Genomic DNA, 24,273 nt, shown 5'->3' on the forward strand with positions numbered 1-24,273 from the left:
CCTTGCAGTACTACCACAAGGCAGGAAAGTCCTAGCCTGGGAAGGGCACGGATGAATAAAAATACATCCGTGCCTACTTCCGTTGAAAAACAAACGATGCAAAAATCCGACATTGTACTACGGCTGGAGGAGCGGTACTACCGCATGGTAGCTGAGCCAGGCCGCGCGCGGTACTACCTCACTCGAGGTGCGGTACTACCGCGGAGGCACGAACGTAAAAAATTACATCCTCCCCTACTACCACGATGCAGCGGTACTTGGCCTGGGGGCCACAGTACTACGGCTCCAGAGGAGCGGTATTACCGTGGGCTCCTGCGGTACTACCGCACTGAAGTACGGTACTACCGCAGGTGCCTGCGGTACTACTGCTCCAGGGAGCAGTACTACCGCAAGCCCAACATCAGCAGCCATGACAATTGCATAGACGATAAATGGAGGATACTCCAAAGTGCAGGGGAAAGGTGGAGACAAGGAAGAAAACGTGTACGTGATGATTCCACCCGAACCTTTCCGACGCAGACCCCCTCTTAATAGTACGGCTTTCCTACGACTCAAATCCACCAAAAAGAAACGTAGAAAATGCCGTCTTCAATAGTCTTCGAGGGGAACCAAACCATCTTGTGCCTAGCGATGAAATGTCTGAGAAACTCAAGGCACACGATTAGTCCGCAAAAATATTGTCATCAATCACCAAAACACCTTAGGGATAAATATGCCCTTACAGAATGTAGACATTGTAGAATGTAGGGTTTTTAATAGAATATTTTTTTGACTATTTTAGGTGTTTTGAATAAAATAGAAGTAAGAAAATTAAGGGTAGAACTAGGGTAGTAGAATTTTTAGCAAGTTTTCAATAGAAATAGTTTATTTAGTAAGTGATTAATATAACTAGTTTATTTATATTAAGTGATTAATAGAACTAGTTTATTTAGTAAGTGCTTAATAGAACTAGTTTATTTATAGTAAGTGCTTAATAGAACTAGTTTATTTAGTAAGTGTTTAAAATAATTAGTAAGTAAATTAATAAACTAGTTGAACTAGTTTAGTTTTAGTTGAACTAGTTTAGTAAGTAAATTAATAAACTAGTTGAACTAGTTAAATTAATAGAACTAATGTATTTTTAGTAAGAAAATTAATATAACTAGTTGAACTACTTTATTTTTAGAAAGAACTAGTTTTTTTCTATTTATAGTAAGTTTATATTTAGTAAGAACTAGTTGAATTAATAGAACTAGTTGAACATGGCATATTTGTTGTTATTTTTTATTTTAAGCAATTATTCGGGATGTATTAGTGATAACTTATAGGGTTTTTGCTTTTGCAGAAATCAAGGAGCCCCTCCATCATCCCCGCCGTCGTCCCCGTCACGACCCCCTCCGACCTCGAGGTGAGACCAGCCAAATCTCCATGTCAATATGAGTCCTATAAGATATATATGATGTAGATAAAAACATGTATATCATGTGTTGCTCAAATAGGATATGTGGTTGCCCAAGTGGCCGGTCATGTTCAGGTTACACCTCCGAGTGGCCTATGTTTTGCTGGAGTGTTGATTAATTTCCGTTCCGGCAAATTTCAGGCGCTCGATATGTCTTTTTTTAGCAAAGGTCATGCCGGATTTTTTCGTGAATTCTGGCATGACTTGTGCTAGAATATGTAGGAAATATCGAGTGGCCTAAATTTTCTCAAAAATAATGATCTAATTTAGGTTTTTTAGTACATATATTTAATTGTACAAGTTTAATCTTTTAATTATGAACGTAGGAAATGTCGTACTCGGATGACAAAAGTCTCCCGGGGGAGTGCAGCTGGTGCCACGACGATCGAGGTCTGTGCGACAGGTGCCCTCACCTGGACGATGATCGGCGCTTCAGCATTAAGCTCGAGGAGACCTACGACGTTGAAACGGTACGCAACGACGACAAGTGTTTTTTCGTAATTAAGCACAACTTCAACTATTTCAACGTCTAATTTTCATCTTTTACAATTCAACTAGCATATCCCATGCCATGCAAGACGCTATGTCTTGGAGAGGATGGGTTTTGAAGACCATGAAAAATTTGAAACAAAGAAAATACACCTAAGGACCCATCATGATATGAATTTTGAAGTAAATTTGTACAATTCTCAGAGCGTAACCCATTTTGGTTGCCAAAATTGGGAAGCACTTTGCAAAATGTATGGTTTTTATGAGGGTATGATTGTCACCATGAATCTTGATGATCCTGACATCGAGCAAAACAATATGGACATTTGGGTCCTTGTTGATACGCTTCCGATTCTACCGCTATGTGAGTTTCTCAAACATAGTTATTAACTAATTTATATTGTTTATTTCAAAATAGTTGACAGCTTATTTCCATTGACAGCTTATTTTCATTCTTCAAAGAATGTGCGGAAGATGGTAGACAAAACTCACTACACCGATGGCTTCGAATTAACTTATAAGGAGAAAAATCATCTGATCGCATTTTGTACTTTCTTTGAGAATTACAATACCTATTATCGAACTCCTCCAAATTATGGTGAATACGTGCCACTAGTGCACGTGTTGAACCACGATAACTTCTATGGAGATACCCTGGTAAGATTTTTTACTATTACGACATCCGTGCATCTTTTGCATACTTCTAAAACTAGTACATCATTGCTAACTACGAAGTTATTACTATGCTTTTCAACAGAAAATGCCGATGGATTGTGTGCCTCATCTGATGTATTACAATGGCCGCCTTGAAGTTCTGAACATACAGCCAGGTCATCCTACGGATCTCACCTGTGCATATCGAATTTCTGAAACCGGTGAACACATGCTAATCAAAGAGTGGAAAAAATGTTTGGACATTCGTAAGGAGGTTCTCGGAAGCAACATTAAGCGAAAGGCAAGAACTGGAGACAGGATAATATGCATTCTCCATAATGGAGAGCCAGGGGCTATCTTGTTTTTTGCTATTTTACCTTAGAGAATATAGTAGGTCCTAAGAGAATGTAGTAGGTCCTATGAGGTACAATATGTTTATTATGTGGTACTATGTGTTAGAGTTGATGAGGAGGAGTAGTTGTGATTATGACTAGTGACCAACTTGCTATGTGATGTCTCATCGATGAAAACGATGATCATGAGGAGGTGTTATATGACAATGATGTATTATGATGATAAGTTGTTAATGATATGATGATGATGATGATGATATTTACTATATCATTGCGTGAAAGAACCACGGATTAGTTTCAAGTGGATGTCCATCCACTTGAAACTAGTCCACGGTTCTTTCACCCAATGATGTAATAACTCATTATGATGTAAAAACAATCTCTAAATTGCTGTTGTATGAAAACTTGTATAGAGGTGTATGAATACAATATGAAATAAAAAAGAAATAAAATACGGAATAATAGTAGTAGCGCGGGCTGGGAGAAGCGCTACTAGTAATTACCAGTAGCGCCGCGTGGAGAAAGCGCTACTACTAAGTCGGTGTAGCAGTAGCGTGGGTTAACCAACGCTACTGCTAACCTTTAGCTATAGCGCCATACCAGTAGCGCTCCTGCCCGCGCTACTGATAGGTCTAAAACCCGCGCTGCTGCTAGGCTTTTCCCTAGTAGTGGATGGTTGCGAGGGTGTCAACCACCATATTAAAAATGAATGGGGAGAACGGATCCCCTGCCTTTTTTGCGAAAATAAGGACCCACCTTGTCATTAATAAGGTGGTGCAACCGCTTGATACTACCTGCATTACCCTAGTAACCCAGCAGTCATCAAAACCCTTTCGGAGCAAGACTACCCAGAGGAAGGACCAGTGCACCATGTCATACGCCTTATGAAAGTCAATCTTAAGAAACACCGCCTTTTGATGCTTTATTTTCACTTCATGGATAACCTCATGGAACACTAGGGGACCCTATCCAAAATAAATCGACCATGAATAAAGGCCGCTTGATTAGGATGGGTCAGATGATCCGCCAGGAGGGCCGCTTTATTGGTGTGCATCTTAGCAAGGATACAAAAGATCTTATTAGTAATTGTGATTGGTTGAAATTGGCAAATGACAGAGGCCGAAATTGGCCCCGCTGACCAATGTTGCTTGAGTCTGTTTTTTTAAGAACTCCGCAGAAAAATCATTTGGTTCACTATATACAACCAATAATTTGCACTTTTGTGCAAGCTCGCGAATCAATGTTTTTTCGCATGAAATTTTACACATGTAGTATACATTCATATGTCCATGTGAAAGCTTTTTGAGAATTTTTTAAACTTTGAATCATGATTTTTTGAAAGTTTTATCTAAAGGACTTCATGGAGCCCGAGCACCAAAACACTGCACCTCCCAGACGCCACATTTTCCACTAACCGTCCGAGCAAGTAGGGGGGTACGGGGAACTTGGTCCAAGCGCGTTGCCATTTTTCCTCTCATTTTGTTATTCAATATGGATTCATGCATGCATGGCGCATAGTTGGGCGGGTCGTGGTCAATAATCGCTATCTAGCCGCCGCACCCATGCATTTCGGGACACCAAGATAGGTTCGTCTGAAATGTTTATGCACGACGGCTATTTTGTTGAGATAGATACGCACCGACTATGTTTATCTTCCACAATCAAAGACTATGTTTATCTTCTTCTAATCATTTCGTGCTCCGATACTTCTAGTAGACGGCCATGCCTGTTGTAGCACAACGCACCACGCGCATGCGGAGAGCGAAAGATGAGTAATACTCCCTCCGTTCCAAAATAGATGACCCAACTTTATACTAAGTTAGTATAAAGTTGGGTCATCTATTTTGGAACGGAGGGAGTATTATTGCACGCCAATGGAGTGGTTAACGGGCTTATCGATGCCACTCGCCAAAGATCAATGGAAAGCATGTGAATTGTTTAGCCAGCCCAGTAGTGGCAGAGCACGTACATACCTTCCCTTGCAAGTTGCAACCTACTAGTGTTTGGGGCGCCACCCGGTGGCGCCGCCTGAGAGGAAGCTGGGCGGTGCCAGGTGGGAGGCGCCCTTTCCACTTTATTCTTTATAGTATGCAATGTTATTGCATAATAGGCATATTAAGCAGCAATGAGCCAGGAGAAACCAGGGACTTGAGATCATCAGGAACAAAATGTAAAGTTCATTACACACTTGATGAAACAAGTGACACATGCATCTTGGCTCTATCGTCCCTGTGGCGCAACCAGAGAGGGAGCTGGGCGGTGCAAGGTGGGGTGCGCCCCTTTTACTTTCTTATCTGTACTATCTATTGTTATTGGATCAGACTATCGAGCAGGATTTCTAGAAAAAGACATAGGAGCAGATTCATGGCAGAAGCAAATTGAATATATCTACCCCTTCATTCACAAAGTGAACATGCATGAACATTGATGGAAGCTACACTTCATAATGAAATCTCAATGTGAATTCCAAAACAGAACCCAGACAACATAAACAGTAACAAAGGAGTAAAGACTAACAATATTGACATAATCTCAGTTAAAACAGTTCAAACTCTTTGATTTCTACGGTATTTGGAAGCTATACAACCTATTGATAACATAATGTAGTCAGAAATACACTATTAAGGTGGCAAGAGGACCATAAACGAATCTGATGTACTACTCCCTTCAAATGTCTTGTTATTTCAGTAGTACGGTCTGTACCTCAAGAGGACCATAAAATTCATCTACTTGGACACTTGTTCACCCTGCCAAACAAACAAGCAAAAGAACAAGTCCAAATTGAGATAGAAAAAAATAAATGTACACGAAAGATACAAGATTGGTTCGAATCAAGTAGCACATTCTTCAGATTATATGTACCACTATCTTATAGCTCAGATTATAGGTAAGTAAACACCATCCCAATCGGCCAACCAACAACCAATCGAACAACTCAACTATATATTAATTGCTAGTGTCCACTGCAATCGGCAGTAGAATGCCCCAGAATTTGAAGTAGATGAGACTCACCTCTCTGACGAACCAACACAGCAGCTCGCACTCGGTGATCCATTACCCTGCCTACGCCAAGGACACCTCCACCGGCTCAGTGAAGGGCTCCCTCGCCACCGGAAAGCAACAATGTTAGAGACAAAATCCAAGCGATGATAGAGATGTGAAAAATGGGTGGAATGTTGAGATCGAACTAGTATGGTAAGTGAATATTTCATCAGAGACAGATGGGAACCGTACCACCCGCAAAAACTTGTCACCTAACAATGCATATCCATGGACGATTTCTGTGGGAAAATTAAAAGAACACACACCAAAGTACCAAAGTACAAAGTGATTAAGTGAGAATCCTAAATATTCCAATGAGAAAGAACATAAAGGGGACCAGTACCTGAAATATTGTGCAATCATATCCAGAGCAGGTGAAGAAACACACAACATACCGATGAATCCAAACCCTTAAAACCATATAGATTTTTCTTTGTGCTAATATTCTGCATCTGCAAGCCCTTCACTACCAATGGTAATAATTACACTTGTCAGCACAATATATAAGACAAAGATACTATTGTTCTCTTAAGAGATATAGATAACCGAAATATATGTATATAGGTAACTTACTTTGACGTACAATAAATAAGAAATAGATAGTATTGTTCTCTTAAGACAAACCATTTGATCCCATCGCTTCCAAGTCACAAATCTTTACTCGTTCTGTAGTTTTCTTGTCAGCCTTTATATTGTGAACGAAGCTTCTTTATCCAACTGCCAAATCTGAATGTTGCTGCAAAACAGTATACAGAAATTAAATGCAAAGGGCACTTAGTGAATTTGTTGGAAGATCCATACTAATACAACTGCCTGACATACATCAATAGTACCATCAGACACTCATCTCCTGAGCCCTGACAGCTTTAGAATCGTAATGCATTTTTGCTGCATCATTACCTTTTCTATCACCATCAACAGATAGGCAGACCTGAAAGGTTTAATGATTGTCAAAATTATCACCCAAGAATTAGATTGCTGTAAATGGAAGAATATCTAAAGAACATCAGGGTGGGAACATGGAAGATAGAGATCTACAATGTCACATGTTCAAGTTTCTTAATAACCATAGTATTATGCTATTCAATTAAACAAAGGGAAAAAGAATATGCTCTAGATAGTATTAAGCTATCAGTAAGGTAGACCCGTCTGGGTCTAAGCAATCATACTGGATCAATAAATGGGTTTTGATGGACTAATGATGCATTTTAGGTAAGTATCCAGGCATCATGTGGCCATAAGAAACTTTATATAGATGTCAAGTGCATGTCATGCTTCTCAAGATATAAGGGAATTTTCAATCAATCTAATGGAGTTGCAGAACCTTCTTCACTTCGCAGGATCTGATGAACACATAGGAACATGAAAAATAGAGTAATATATATCCTGACATTTGGAATCGTACATGAACCAGGAAAAACACATAAACTTTCTATCGAGTTATGACACCAAAACATGCTAGAAATTCTATTGAATCGTGGTGTTGGCGAACAGTCAAGAGGAATTTAGGAGTGGTTACTCCTCTGAATCAAAAGTACTCTAGAAAAAACGTCTATAGGTTGGAATCCTACAAATTGCTTTAAAATTCCTTTGAACCAAAGAAGCACATAGTGTAGGAAAACAATCCACACAATTTTGGGGAATTCATCCCTTTGAACTAAATGGTTTCGAGAATTCGGCATGGATTGGAATCTTACAAAAATTCTTTGACCAAAGGGCACGCTGGTTCCATACCTCTTCCTCAAGCATACTTTTCGCCGCTGCTTTCACATAGGTTTTCGACTGTTCAACTTCTGTTCATACTATGAACAAAAACATCGCATTTCTATAGAAAATGCATCAGCAACCATGAACCAAGCCTTGGGTGCAACCATATAAGCAATATACAGAAATTGGCAAAACACGTCAAAATGCAAGAAAGTGACTGTATTTTCACAAAGTTCTTCCTCAAAATTCTTCCTCTTCTTTATCAGACCCGCAGGCGTTGTGTTTAGAAAAAACATAAATTGAGAAATTAGAATAAAATCATCACAGAGAATCATGTAGTAAAAACTAAGAGAAAGATGATGGGATTGGGGACACTCCTCAAACTTTATGTTGTAGTTCTATGACTATATCCGAGTCTTTTGCCTTTTTTCAAACTACACCACAAATTAGTTTCTAGACAACTGAATCTGCCAAGAAAATTCAATTTTATTTTTAGTTTGGAGGTCCTGCAGTCTGCAGATATAACATTAGAGAGCAGTATAAGTTGAAACAAAAATGAAGTACCTGATCTGTTGTGACCTTAGTTTCAACAGATTCTCACTTAACTCTCACACTCTGAGTATTGCTCCTCCTACAACAGAAAATGGCTGCATAAGAACACATGAGTTCATGTAGGATAGAGTTGTGTTCTGGTATTGGTTAGTTCAACAAAAAATAAGAGAGTAACAGAGGGCATCAAACTGATTTGCATAGTTGTAGCTACCTCTGCACAAATATAATTCTTGCATCATGTGCATCGCAGTTACCTTGACCAACAACAATAATAATAATTCTCCCTGTCATCAAACTCTCACCAGAATAAGATCAGCTGCAGGTAAAAATTCAAGCTAATGATTGACGTACACCAATTTTTTTTAGTCACCCTCGCTTCACTGTAAGAAATATAGCCTAGCTCCACCATGATTATATGAAGCAAAACGACATAAACCGGCTTAGATCGAAGGAACCCAATGAGTCTTGCTGCAAAGATGGGGGAGAATGATTGGTAAAGCTGACCTTGGCATCGACCATCCCTGATGACTCCCCCTGATCAGTGCTCCTCTCGTCTCCCTCCCATATTTTCTTCACCGGCGACCAATGCTCCTCCATGATCGGTTACTCGCCAGCGTCGCCCCTGCGCTCCAGATCCGGCGAGGAAATCGGCTGGCCCGGCCTCCTCGTCTCCCCTCCTGCTGCAGCCGCAAGGCTCCCCGGAGGAAGACGCGGAGGAGAGATGAGGAGAGGAGAGGTTTCTTGCAAGGATAGAGAGCGTGGACAAGAGAAAAGGGGTGGCGGTGGCGCTAAATCAACCGAGGCCATGAGCAGGGGTGGGGCGGCGGCCGCGGTAACCCTAGCCGCCACTCAGGGAGGAGAAACGAGAGAGAGAGCGAAAATAGGAGATGAGCAGGAGATCGACGGTTCAACGCTTTTGACCTTTTTTTCTTCCTATATGGCATAGTAAATGCCAGGTGGATCACCCCAGGGATCACGTTTGGTGCCGGCTGCCGGGGCTACACGGGGAAGAATTGAAGGAGTGGGTAATATCCGCCCGTCGGCTTGTGATCTGGCATAAGCCGCTACAAGTAACTAGACGTCTAGACCTCACGTAATGCTAAGGAGTAGTACGCTACCTAATCCCTTTGTGAAAACTCCAAAATAGATTAAGATTACAGTTCCCATGTTTGAAGAAAAGCTTATGTGATGTGCATTGACCTTGTTGAACATGTGTACATGTACGTAGGTCTGAGTTTTGTATGCCGTACCTGTAGTGTCTGTTTTCTTCTGTATGTACGTGTATATTAGGAGACACGATACCGGTCGCACCCCCTTGTACCTATATATATGTGTCTAGTGCAAGATCAATGAGATATCGATGCACCAAACCATTCTCTACATGGTATCTATCGCAAGTCGATCCTCTCCCGCTTCCGCCTAACCTAGCCGCCGCCGCCATCTGCAGCCGCCGCCGCCGCCACCCCGCGCCGCCTCCCCCGCCGCGCCGCCTCTCCCGCCGCGCCGCTCCCTCCCCAAACCCTAGCCGCCGCCTACTCCTCTCACCACCACGCCGCCGCCATGTCTTCCACCGCCTCCACCTACTCCAACCCCTTCGCTAGGCCGGACCCCGCTGACATCCGCGATATCAACATCCATGAACGCATTGCCATCGTCCTCGATGCCACCGACGCCACGTACTTCGCGTGGAAGACGTCCTTCTCGCTGCTCTTCCGCGAGAACAATCTCGTCGATCACGTTGACGGCACCGTCGACTCCGGCGCTATGGTGGATGACTTCGAGTGGACCACGATCGACGCCACGCTCATCCGGTGGTTCTTCACCACCATCTCGAAGGACCTGTTTCACACGGTCGTGAGCGATGGTGATGATGCCCGCGCCGTGTGGGTCAAACTCGACGGCCTCTTCACCGACAACAAGCTTCAGCGTCGCGTTTTTTTGCAGCAGGATTTTTTGACTGCCATCAGGATGATCAATCTATCGATGACTACTGCCGCCGCCTGAAGACGTTGATGGATGAGCTCCGTGACATCGGCACCAAGGTTGATGATGACCTCCTCCTCATCACGCTCACCGCCGGCCTCAACGAGGACTTCGGTAACGCTGCCTCCAACCTCTCCCTAATACCGGAGCCCTCCTTCCCCAAGTTTGTGGCATACTTGCAGTTGGAGGAGCGCCGGATGAAGGGGGTCAAGAAGCGCGTGCAGCACCACGCCCTTGCCGCCAGCACCTCACGTGGCGCCACACCACCGGCCGCCCCGCCCTCATCCACGTCCCGCCATCAGCCGCCACCTCCCGCGCCTCTGGGGTTTTCCCTCTATCGCCCGTGCCCGCGCCCCTCCCGCTACCCCCAGCAGCCGCAGCCGGGTGGCGGGCGCCACGACAATAGCTGCGGGGGCGGTCGCAAACAGGCGCATGGGGAGCCCCTTGTCAGTAGCAGCAGCAGCAGGCCACTCCACCCTGGACTTATGGCACCAACCCATGGACGGGCATTGTACACGCGTACTCGATGCCGGTCCCTCGGGCTCCCGTTCCGGGCATCCTTGGGCCTCGTCCGGCGAGCCACCAGGCGCTCTTCCCCGTGCTCTTAGCCGCCCCCTACAGCGGCTACGGCGCCGGGCCCGCGCCCGCCTACGGCGCCTATGGCGCCGCTCCTGTGCCGGCCTATGGAGGGTTTTTCCCTCCCCAGGTGCCGCCGCCGTGGGACCTGTCCCTCCTCGCTGCTCTGCACTTGGCTCTGTCACCAAGTAACTATGGTGGTGGAGGTGACTGGTACATGGACTCGGGCGCCACCGCTCACATGACTGCTCATCCCGGTAACCTCACGTCATCCACTCCCGTTCATACTCCCACTCGCATTACCATTGGTAACGGTTCCTCTCTACCCATTGCACATGTCGGTCATATGTCGTTTCCTTCTACTTCTACTCCCATTAACATGTCTAATGTTCTTGTCTCCCCTAATTTAGTTACCTCGCCTTGCTCGTGAGAATCCTATCATTGTTGAATTTGACGATATTGGCTTTTCTGTGAAGGACGCCCATACACGGATGGTACTCCACCGATGTGACAGCCCGGACGAGCTTTACCCGGTGCATCCTTCCGGTGCCACCACCACCCGTCCTGCCGTCCTCGCCACTAGTGTCGATCTTTGGCACGCCCGCCTCGGTCACCCCAACTCCACTGTTTTGTGTCAGATTCTTCAGAGTTTTTCATTCTCATGTAATAAGGTTGACGACCACTCCTGTGAGGCCCGCCGTCTTGGCAAGCACATTCGTCTTCCCTTTAGCGAGTCTACACACATTTCTACTTTTCCATTTCAGTTATTGCATAGTGATGTTTGGACGTCCCGGTTGCAAGCAACACGGGTTATTTATACTATTTGGTGATATTGGATGAATTTTCCCATTATGTGTGGGCATTCCCTCTCCGTCGCAAGTCCGACGCCATCGCCACACTCACCGCCTTTTATTCATATGTCACCACACAATTTGGTCGTCCTATTCTCGCCTTGCAAATTGACAACGGAAAAGAGTTCGACAACGTTGCCATCCGCAATCTCCTTGTGTCCCACGTCACCATCTTCCTGCTCACTTGCCCCTACACGTCACAGCAGAATGGCCGCGCCGAGCGCGTCCTCCGCACTCCTAATGACTGTGTCCGCACGTTGCTCTTCCACTCCAACGTGCCTCGTCGGTTTTGGTCGGATGCCCTCGCGACCGCCAGCCTTCTTATTAACATTCGCCCATGTCGTCTATGCTTGAACTACTCCCCTCACCAGCTCCTCTTTGGTGCGGATCCATCTTATGATGGTCTTCGCATTTTCGGGTGTCTTTGTTATCCTAGCACCGCATCCACCACTCCTCACAAACTCGCTCCCCGGTCGATTCCTTGCATCTTCCTCGGTTATCCTGCCAACACCTAAGGTCACCGGTGCTATGATACAATGTCCCACCGCGTTATCACTTCGCGGCATGTGTACTTTGATGAGCCGGTGTTCTCGTTTCAGCAGGTACCATCACTACAAAAAAATACACTTCCGTGATGATACCTGTTTGTCATAGTAGGTCGCGTTTTCTGTCATGCATGTACATCCATGACAAATTTATGACAGAATCAAGATAGTCATACCTGTGCTGTCGTGGAAGTGTTCCATGACATTGCCAAAATTATCATCACGAAAGTGTCCACTTCCATGACGATAAATCGCGCGTCACAGAAGTGCTTTCGTCAAGGGTGACCAACACGTGGCATCCACCGTAACGGAACGCGTTAAGCTATCGGGTCGGGTTTTGGATCCGATAACCCGTTAACAGCCCCGGCCAATGGGAAATTTCCATGTGTAAAATTCTTATTGGCCGGACAAAACACGTGTCAGCTCATCAGTAGGTCAGATAGGTGCCTATGATACGTCGACACGTGGCACGGCTCAACAGAGTCCCATTCCTGTGAAAAGGCCAGCCCATTTGACTTGGTCAAAAGGTGGCGGGCCGGCCCATGGAAAGCCTGTTAACGGCCTATTCGCATATAGCCCATTTACAGCCTGCTAACCCAAGGCCCATTACGCCATATTCGAATTAGGCCCAGTAGCATCATCTGGGCCATCCAATATGATTCTAGCCCGTTTTCACTTCTGGCCCATGTATGGCCCATCACGTCTTTCGGCCCATATGAGGCCCTATGTAACTCTTGGCCTATTAACGACTCGTGGTGAAACTGGTCCGTAATGAACAGTGTATCACTTTACACCCATTAATGACCCGTGGTGAAACTGGTCCGTAATGAACAGTGTATCACTTTACACCCATTAACGGCCCGTGGTAAAACTGGCCCGTAATGAACAGTGTATCACTTTACACCCATTAACGGCCCGTGGTGAAACTGGCCCGTAATGAACAGTGTATCACTTTATACCCATTAACGGCCCGTTATTCCGTTGGGCCATTTCCAGCCCATGTTATATTTCGGCCTTATTAGAGCCCATTTATTCTTGGGCTCATTTCCAGCATTCGTTTACTTACGGCCCGTTACTGTCATTTTCTGCTTGTGGGCCAAATTCAGCCCATGGTTATAGTCGGCCCGTTTGTGGTCCATTCATACGTTGGGCCGATTTCATAGCGTCATCAAATACGGCCTATTAACGATGGCCCGTTATGGTCGGCCCATGAACGGACGATTCCAACTCTATCCCGTTTACGGCCATAATGCGGTCTGTTTGGCCCATGTTTGGCCAATCGATTATACGACCCGTATAAGGCCCATTGATAATACGGCCCGCAGAAGGACCTTTATTTCTACGGCCCGTAGAAGGCCCACTGTTTCTACGACCAGTAGGAGGCCCGGTGTCACTACAGTTAATATTAGCCCATGGTTATTGTGGCCTAGTTTTAAAAAATAGGTTATTGCAGCCACTAGCTAATCGCGGAAAAAGAACTGCAATGACTACAAGCAAACAAATAAACAAGACAACAAGGAAATACATAAGCAAGAAGCTAACGCTAGGCTATCACGGCTATTACACATATTACATCCACTGGGCATCAAAGTTCGCCACCAGTGCAAATATAGGGAACAAAGCAGCATATCATATACACTGGCTATCAAAGTTGGCGACCAGCGCAAATAAACGCCGTAGCAAAACAAATCCAGAACTGAAACCACTTCAGAAGATCTCAAAAAACAATATCCTGGGTACCCATAATGCTGGCAAGATGCTTAGCAAGCTTATTAACTTTCTCTTGTTTGGCGCTTAAATCCTCCAGCGCTTGCTGTTGCACCAGAAAATATGCATCTGAATTCTGCAGGGACTTCCTCAGTCCTTCAGCTTCCTATCGCAGCACATCTGATCGATGTCTTTCAACTCAAAGTTGAGACTCAAGAAGACAAACTGATTCAGGCAGCGAGTTCGAAGAGCTTGTGCCAGCAGTAGTGGCCAGTAACTCGAACACTACATCAAGACAGGACTTTTGGGTTCCCTCACTGTCGTCAAGATAGTTTTTATCCGCTTTCTTGGAGACCAACAGGGATGTCTCAGTATCTTGAACCTTATCTGCATTACTTCCTTTACCATTGGATAACGCGGTACTGTTCTCCAATATTCTGTATGCATTCTAAAAGAGAAACAAGCAGACACATCATATGTTTACCATGTTGTATATGAAACTCATTTTGGTAAATGAGTTCAGTAGTAAAGTGGACAGGATAACAGCATGAAACAAACATATATCTATGTACCATGGTCACTTTATGGTCTATATCATTCTAGTTTTTGTTGCCAAATCAAGATAGAGAGTTGCCAAATCAAGATAGAGACACAGTTCAAATAATATTTGTTCAAGACAAAGCAGAATAGATAGAATATAAGTGTGGGTAACTATAGATCAATAACAACACTTGTAATGTGCATGACATGAGAACATAACTGTTTATTCAATTGAAACTGAAATCAACATAGAGTAGGTTACAACAGCAAACCAGTTAAAGAAACAGGTTTAAAACATACCTGTTGCGCCATTGGAGTTTCAATTCCATCCTTCAAATTTGAAAATAGTTGGTATGAGTAAATACAGTCATGCAAGAGCAAAGGAGTATGGAACATAGCTATAGAACCTGACCTGAGAACAAATCTTCTTCTCCTTTAAGCGTTGAGTTGGGATTCAGAGTGGTGGTCCTCGTCCTTTGGGCACTGCAGTTCCCTTACTAACTGCTCGTGTTTGGGTGCTTTGTGGTGCAGACGGTGATGTGTCAACTGGAACTGGGTTACTATCTGCCGGGGTTGGGGTTAGAAGGGGTGTAGCCGGTTCTCTGTCCAACTGGGTAGTGGTACAATCTGCGAGAGTCTGGGTTATGTGTGGTGGATCTGGTCCTTGGGCAAGTACAACCGTGGTTCTATCTGCATCAACTGGTAGCACTGTCTTTTCTGAAGACCGTGTTGTTACTCCTTTAGATACTGTCGTCATGCTCTCCAATTCAAATGGCTGATAAACAAGAAAAGTAATTGAAAGTATAGACATTGTATGATAGACAGGTGCAATGGATAGTGGGGAATAAAAGAGGGCATGAAATAATTCATATTTATATTGTCTAACCAAACAGGATAGCATGACACAATTTCACATATATGATGGCTAACTAAACAGGATAGCATGACACAATTTCACATTATGATGGCTAACTAAAAAAGATGGAAAGACATAGTTCAAAATATGAGACTATGTAAACAGGATGACATGACATAACTATATAATGTGTTTATTAAATAGGTTGGCATGCCATAATTCACATACATTCACGGATAGAATGCCATAATTCAAAATATGATGACTGTAAACACTAAACATGATGAGATGATATAACTATATGATGTCTTTATTAAATGGCTTGCCATGCCATAATTCAGATAGATGATGTGTATGTACTATGTAAACATGATGGCATGATATAATTCAAATATATGATTTATATAGTAAGCAAGTAAGTAGATGGCAATCCATATATGATGTAAAAACTAAGCAATGCAAGACAACATGCATGACATGGGTAATATAACCCTGCCAAGTTTGAGCATAGACCTCAGGGGGAAAATAGGACTGGTCATCAGTCTCTGAATCCTCCTCTGAGGAGCTCTTTGTAACCAGCAAGATGTCTGCTTCAGCAGGTAGCATTGTCTGCTCTGAATACCTTGTTTTCACTCCAGATACTTCCATCACTGCTTCAAATGGCTGATGCACAGGAAGAGTAGTTGAATATACAAACATTGTCGACAAATGGAACACGTAATACAAAAAAATGATAGCATGATAAAATTCACATACATGATTGGCTAAACAACATGGCATTGCATAATTCACATATATAATGCCTTTGCAACAAGATAGCATTGTATAATTCACATATATAATGTCTTGCAACAAGATGGCAATGCATAATTCACATATATGGTAATTAGACACTGAACAGGTGGCATTCACACAAAGCATGTCTAAACTAATCAAATGACATAGCAATGCGAGACACCATACGCACGATATGAGCAACATAACCCTGCCAAGTTAGAGCATACACCTCGGGGGGGGGGGATAGGACTGGTCATCTATCTCTGAATCCTCCTCTGAGGAGCTATCCGTAACCAGCAAGATATGCGCTTCGTCAGATAGCATAGTCTGCTCTGAAGACCTTGTTTTCACTCCAGAATTTGCCATCACCGTGTCAAATGGCTGATGCACACGAAGAGCAGTTGAATGTAATAACATTGTTGACAAATTTAATATGTAACGAAAAAAAGGATGGCCTGATATAGTTTACATATAAGATGACTGGCTAAGCAGGATGGCATTGCAACATTCACATATATGATGCCTGGCTAAACAAGATGGCGTTGCATAATTCACATAAATGATGACTAAATTAAATAGATGGCATTCGCACAAAGGATGTCTAAACTAAGCAGATGACATATTTGATGTATAAAGTAAGCAATGCAAGACACCATATGCATGATATAACCAACATCAGCATGCCAAGTTAGAGCGAAGACCTCAGGGGGTAAATAGGAGTTGTCTTCTTCTGAATCCCCCTCAGAACAGATATCTTCCTCTCGATTACAATCCGAAATGCGTGGAGGGGAGGCTGCCTTTGCGCCTACCATGGAGCGATGTCTGCATGAAATTTTATTGCCACGCAAGGCTCGTCTCTTTTGCTCTACATGTTTAGTTCCATTGTTTACAATAACTGTCATGCATAGGAATAAAACATAGTGAGATTATGTAAGGAGTGCATGCAGAAATTAGACCCAAAACCAATAATAGCAGGTAGATAATGGCTTCAGTTAAAAAATACAGATAATGGCTTCTTTACTGTTTGTTTCCCACCCAACATGAAACTCATAGTAGACACCGAAGATTAACCAGATAGTAGATAGATACTATAGATAGCGGCCCCGATATGTACCCCACAACCATTTAAAAACTCAAGTTTGACCATTAGTTTGGAGCTGACTCAGAGTCTAATCGGTGAACAGGACGATAAAGTAGCATGTAATATTAAGTGATGCATAACGTAAGCAGACACGAAAGAGTGCGACCTCTCTTGCGGACCCGTGTAGTCCTCGAGGTCATCTGCTTGGTTGATGATGGTAGTGCAGTTTTCATGGCTGCCAGCGGCGGGGAAGAAGATCTGAGGCGGCGAAAGACAGTCTGGAGGTCGGATCCCTGCTGTGCTGGACCTTCTGTCGTTGGAGCAGCTGAGCTGGGGTGGACGACGGCGCAGCAGGAGCGGGACAAACCACGCAATGTTTTCTTTGACAACTATCTGTAAGAGAAGTAATTCTGTAAGGGCTCGTTTGAATTGGAGGATTCCAACAATGCAAGGACAGGAAATAGACAGGAATAGGATAGGAATGCACGTGCAAAACAGAGAATTTAAAAACACAGGATTTCTGCCAATCTGGGTGTTTGATTCACAACAATTGGAAGATCATAGGATGCAAAGAAGCATGGTGAGATTAAGTCAAACCACAAGAAAATGTACGGTTATAATGCTATTATGCTACTATCTCTTAGTCTTGTGCTTCATAAATAGGAATTTGAAAAGGAGGACAAGTGAAAATTAAAATTCCTGTGTTTTTTCTTTCAAGGAGACACTGAAGGAACAAATCCGTGTGCTCAGTGGACAATATATATAACATGTAGAGTAAAAAGAGATGCAACAAGTGTACAACCTCTTTGGCGAAGCCATGTCGATCTCAGCATGATTGGGTTGGCTGGTGAGGATGCTCCGGCTGACTTGGCTGTCAAAGGAGGGGAAGAAGATCTTAGGCGTCTGGAGATGGAGCCCGAGGTACTGCTCTGCTGTGATGGAGGGTTTCGTTGTTGGAGCAGCTCAGGTGAGTTGTACGACGCCGAGGCTGAAGCAGGACAAGAGAGACAACGAACAACGTTAACCTAAGTGGAATTCTAATAGCATCTCCAATACATGACATAAAATACATAACCACAAAGTGCTAGATGTAAAATACATTAGCAACTCATCTCTAAACTTAACTGTCGAAACTGAACTTAACTATCGAAACTGAACTTAACTATCGAAACTGTACTTAGCTATCGAAACTGTACTTAGCTGTCGAAACTGAATTTTGCTGTCGAAACTGAACGCACTAGCAAGGTGAGGCTACACGTCGGTCGACTGACTTTTTCATCTCTGGTCAGTTGATTTTGCAGCCGTTGGATATGAAATCAAGGGCCTGCGGTTCATCTTCAACCTCCACCCCCTGAGCCAGCCAAACAGCAGCCCCCCGCCGCCCGCGGCCGGCGGTGCGCCGCCCCGCCCGCCTCGAAAACACTCCCCACCGCTGGTCCACCGCCGCCCCGGCCATCCCTCTAGGGCCCCCCGTGCCGAGCTTTTTCTCCGGCGATCCTCCCGCCATCGCCCCGCCACCGCCGGCGACCACCGCCCCCATCCTGAACCCTGAGATAGATAGTGGGGTACCTCTCCAGCGAGCCCCCCTCCCCACTGCAGCTGGTTCTTCCTTCACCCGGGCGGCATCGGAGTGAAGTGTAGCTAAATCGGAGCAGCATCGCAAGCAAGAGCAAGAGCGAGAGCAGCAGCGCAAGCAAGAGCAATAGCAAGAGCAGACCAGGCAGGGGACCGAGAGCAAGAGCAGAGCAGTACTGTGAGCGAGAGCTAAAGCAGTAGCAGGTCCTACTGATGTGGACGTCGCTGCCGAGGGAGCGGCGCCGTGGAGGAAGTGGCCGGCGACGCCACCGTGGATGGAGCCGCGCCGTGTCGGCTCGGGACCGAGCGCCGGCAGCACCGTGAGATCGAATCAAGAAGAAAATGCGGCGATTAGTGTACAACCTCTTTGGTGGTGCCGATTAGGCCGCAGCTTCATCCGAGGAAATGGTGATGATGATGCTCTTTCGGTGGTGCGGGTGACGACGGCGGTGTGGGAATGGAGGTGGCGTGAAAGAGGAGGGGAACATCGGGGCAGCTCCTTGGAGGTGGAGGACGGGGTGGCTGAACCGGCGGGACGATGAGATCGACGATGGATCCTCATCCGGTACGGTGGATGAGGGACGTCGAGGTGTTGTTGTGGACGACATCGTCGGGGGAGAGGCTACGGCTGGGTGGCGGACGAAGCAGGGTGTGGAGTTTCGTCGCGGGTTTTCATGGCCTTGGTGTATGAATGGGTGGGAGGATGGGATGGCAGTGGGGAACCATGGCTTATAGACGCGCTTGTCCGAAATGTGGGGTAAGTTACGAAAGTACCCCCACCGATTTGAGGCGTTTCTTTCGGTTCAGGGGTACCACGGGCATTTCGCGTGTCGGGATTTCACAGGAGGTGGGAGTTTTCGCGCGCGTTGTAATTTCGGAATAGCAAGGCGCGGGTTGAGATGGAGGGACTTTTCGAAGCACAACGAGACAAAGATATATCTTAAATATTTCGGGCTAACAAGGCGCGGGTTGAAATTTCCGGACAAGCCTAATGTGTACTGTCCCAAATCAATGCGCCCTACAAATGTCATTCAAAACTTTGAATTCATGTTATGTTCAATTCAAATATTTTGCTACGTGTATAATGCATGCAACCTACTACTCAAATGAACGTTTTAGTGCATTCCAAGCGTATATACTACCGCTTCAATATGAACTAAATTTGAATTCGTTTCTCTATTTGAATAAGATCTACAGTAATGATTGTTGTGAAGTCAAAGCGTTTGAATTCGTTTCTCTGTTTTAATAAGATCTACAATCATCATTATTGTCAAGTTAAACCATCGTTTGTGTATTATCTTCACAGCACACCACATGATTAGTCTCGAGTTACATATGAACTATGTGTACTATATGAACTCGAACTAGATTTTTTGAATCCACTTTATTTTGATTTCAAATCACATTACATTTCTAGCTCTAGCTAGATCTTCATAATCTAAACCATGTCTCATATGTATAATGTGTTTATCACATTATGTATGGTGCCCCGCCCCCTACGCCTACAAGTATTTAGATGTGAGTTGCAAACACCACACACATTACCACAAATTCAAATAAAATGTGAGAATGTTCGATATATAGTATTGTTTAGATTGTTCGATATTTAGTTGTAAGATGCAAACGCCACACATTATCACAAATTCAAATAAAATGTGAGATTGTTTGATGTATAGTATGGTTTAGATTGTTCGGCATTTAGCCGTGAGTTGCAAACGCCATGCATTATCACATTATGGTATAACATGTGCACAGCACGTGTATCACCGCTATATTCATGCATGCAATGTTTAAAACACTATGATCTCCTATTCAAATATATGAATCCGCTTTCATATCAAATTATGATCTTTGTTAGTCTCTTACACCCACACAATCCTCTAACCTTTGCAGCTACCACTAACTTTCTCTCGTGCATGCACACGGCCTCCTCGCCCTCCCCCTCCCTCGGCATTCTATCCACCGGGCACATTCATTTTTTTCTTTAGGTCGTTCTCCTAGAGTCTCCACAACTCCTTTCCGACACACACCGGTTGATAAACCTCTCCAGCAATGCCTGCCTACAACACACAAACACACCTTCAATCTCCTCCTTTATGTGTCCTTGCCTCGTGTCTCTCATACGGTCAGACACACGTGTAAACTCTCGCCCCTCTTTTCATCGCTCTCACAACCGCACACTCCTCCCCCTATCTAGCTAGTAGTTGGGCCTCTCGCACCACCTCCTAGCTCCATTCTCTCTGTCTATCCGTCTCGCTGGGCCTTATTTGCCTCTAACAAATGGACATACACCGACCGATCTCTCGCTATACATATAGCTAGCTAGGTCCTTATAACTCGTTTTTACCCACACGTCAATCGATCTACCTCATTAGTTGTGTCTCTCCCTTCCTCCGACAAACAACAATTGATCTACCGATCTAGTTAGGTTTGCTTACCAAACACATGGTTCCCCTTCATCATCCATGGATGCGTCCCGACAGATCTATCACGCACAGGCACACACAGAAACACATCCCCACTCTTATTGATAACATTGCAGTTCCACCCTCAGTTTGTCTAGTAGGCCTCTCCCACCATCTTCGAGAAGCAACTCCATCACCCATCCAGCACTCTACCTCTCTCTCTCTCTCCTCTCTCTCTCTCTCTCTGTCCCATCATATTTCCCGTCCTTCAGTTATGTATGGATGTCGACCGATCTCCCTCAAGACATAGCTGGGTCTCTCCTTCTCAACACATATACGAGTCATTCTACCTCTATAGTTAGGCCTCTGCCTACCCCTCCCACCATCCCCCTCCCCCCACACACCGATACATCGAGCGCTCTAGTCATGTCTCCCTGCCACACACAAACTTGACGTGTGCCCTCTAATGTTCCGGTAGGCCAGTCGCCCTATATCTTTGACTTGTACACACACACAACTTCGATGGCTCTCTTCATCGATCTCGCACCCACCCACTTGATCCTCTCTTCGACTCTATTGATAGCTATGACCCCTCCCTCTCTTCTCGTGGATTGCCCGACCCTCTATGTATGATATGGATAGGCCTCCATTTCACAAACATTGCATGCAAAAATTTGTTTGAGATGTCATCGACACATATTCCCACAAATAATTCACGAAATCAACCCCCACCCCGCCCCCACCCCAAAACAAAAAACACTCACGAACGCGGTTTGTATCTCTCACACACACCCACGTAGGTGGGGGACGTGCACGAAGAGAAGAGGTGCATGCACGACGCATGTACTCCCGTCTCTTTCCCAACCACACCCGCGCGGGTACATGGTGGAGCTCATTTTTGTATGAAAAAGGCAGCCCACGTGGTAATTTGGCACGTGTACTCGTTGTCCACTTGGTGGAGGGAGGATCGTCTACCACGGGTGAACAAAAAAATTGCGACTTGACGTGTTATGTTAAAAAAAGAGGCAAACCATGTGGGGCCTACCTTAGAGGCAAGGCTCTATACACTGGAGTACTTTTGATGTGTCCTGTCAACTCGCAGAACGAGGAGAAGCTTGCTTAGTACGCCGTCTCCCCCGCCCATGGGCGCGGTGGCTCGCAGGATGAGGTGAAGCTTGCTTACTACGCCTTACGCTCGCTCCATCGCCCATGTGCGCGGTGGCTCGCGGGACGAGGATAAAAATTTACTACTCCCTCCGTTTACTCCTCGTCCCTACTACCTTGGTTATAGAGATTATACTATCATATTGTTTGGAATATATATGTCCTTTAGTAGATTTTAATATGAAGTACTAGTACATACTCGAAACACTGATGTATATAGACGTATTTTAGAGTGTAGATTCACCCATTTTGCTCCGTATGTAGCACTCTCCCGCGCCCCTCAACCCTCGCCCACGTGGTGGACGTGCAGCAATTCATTCGGTCTCATATAGCCAGAACGATATATACTGCACTACCATTATTGCTCGACTTCCCGAAGAGGCGAAGAGCCAATCGCAAGGTTAATATTTTGGAGATGCCAAGCGCAAGGTTATAGGAGAACGAGTAGTAGGTTCCGCGTCGTTTATAAATATATTTTTTTCTTAAGTGGCACGTACGCAATATGATAGGTTCATATGGAGAAAAAAGTAAACCGCTCCACTATATACATAGTCAGGACGGGCCAGCCTGCACGGTTGCTTGCTGGGGTTGCTCTCTTCACACTCTCTCGCACAAAACGACTGTGGCCACATCTCTAACATCCCGGCGGATCACGTCCACTTGGGGAAGGGGTGGATGCTTAGTGTAGATGCGGTGGCCGTTGCCGACGGCGAAAACCCACTGTCGGCACGTCCCGATCAGGGGTCCCGGTCGTTCTATCTCACAAAGCCGGTGAGGTTGCCTTCGTCCCTTGCTCACTGCCGCGACGTGGGCAGTTGCCACCTCCCGCCACCCTCCTCAAGGTTGAGCTATGTCCCTCAGGTACAACTCCCTTTACAGCCGGCTTGCACCACTGCTCTAGATGCCCGCATCACTCCCTATGGATATTTCTCTATACTTCTTTGCCCCGCACATACCTCTACTGGCTTCTACGTACTGTATTTGTGATGAGTTTATGTCTCATCAACTAGTCCCAGTAATCTTATTCTAATCATGCTTGTTCAATTTCTTTGCCACAGGGATGCTCATCTCGATTTTGGTGAAACTGCACAAAATGATCCGATGGTCAAAAGGTTGCAAACTTCATTTATTAGGAAGCTCGAACGTTGCCAGCAAATTGAAGCCTGGTCAGGGTTCACGGTTCAAGGTCTAGGGACTGCATGGATCATTGTTTTCTTTAGCTGCCTCTGTTCCAAAATAAGTGTCAACTTTAGTAGTAGTACAACTTTGCATACTAAAGTTTGCACAAAGTTGAGAAACTTATTTTGGAACGGAGGGAGTACATATTTGCTATGATCTGTCAATCATTGAGATGCAATAGCATGCATGTTAGTCTCCTTTGTATTTGATGAAATGTTGCAACGGGCAACCTTGGACGCAAGATACATGTAACAGAAGTAGCTTCATAGCATTGTACAAATTTATCTCACTGGTAAATTACAGTACGTACTATACTAGTACTTCCTCCGTTCCTAAATATAAGTCTTTGTAGAGATTTCACCATGAACCACATGCGGATGTAAAGAGATGCATTTTAAGTGTAGATTTATTCATTTTGTTCCGTATGTAGTGGGATCTCTACAAAGACTTACTATCTACTAGTAATAGCTAGCCCCCACTACTAGGAATTCTCTATCCTCTCCTTGAGCCACGTCATCAAAATTGATGTAGCCGTTAGATGAAGTAAATCAATCCATAATAGCCGTTTGTGTTGGGTTTCGTAGTAATTTCAAAAAAATTTCTACGCGCACACAGGATCATGTGATGCATAGCAACGAGAGGAGAGTGTTGTCTACGTACCCAACGCAGACCGACTGCGGAAGCGATGACACGACGTAGAGGAAGTAGTCGTACGTCTTCACGATCCAACCGATCAAGCACCGAAACTACGACACCTCCGAGTTAGAGCACACGTTCAGCTCGATGACGATCCCCGGAC

At 44.8% G+C, this 24,273-nt stretch overlaps 1 long non-coding RNA gene across 21 annotated transcripts; it reads right to left on the reverse strand.

Annotated features, from left to right (window-relative positions):
- Positions 1–5,358: 5,358 nt before the first annotated feature.
- Positions 5,359–9,149, reverse strand: LOC119317788. Of its 21 annotated transcripts, none has more exons than XR_005153756.1 (9): positions 8,740–9,148; positions 8,447–8,551; positions 8,248–8,314; positions 7,674–8,150; positions 6,799–6,907; positions 6,550–6,712; positions 6,320–6,442; positions 5,947–6,215; positions 5,359–5,681 (listed from the first exon to the last, which is right to left on the reverse strand). It is a non-coding gene; the product is annotated as an uncharacterized LOC119317788 (long non-coding RNA). The 21 variants fall into 21 exon arrangements; XR_005153775.1 differs by having other exon boundaries at positions 6,877–6,907; positions 7,674–7,736; positions 8,740–9,147; XR_005153759.1 differs by having other exon boundaries at positions 7,711–7,801; positions 8,740–9,147.
- Between the last annotated feature and the right edge of the window lie 15,124 nt (positions 9,150–24,273).

This window comes from Triticum dicoccoides, chromosome 6A (genome assembly GCF_002162155.2).
Source record: "Triticum dicoccoides isolate Atlit2015 ecotype Zavitan chromosome 6A, WEW_v2.0, whole genome shotgun sequence".
NCBI lineage: Eukaryota > Viridiplantae > Streptophyta > Magnoliopsida > Poales > Poaceae > Triticum > Triticum dicoccoides.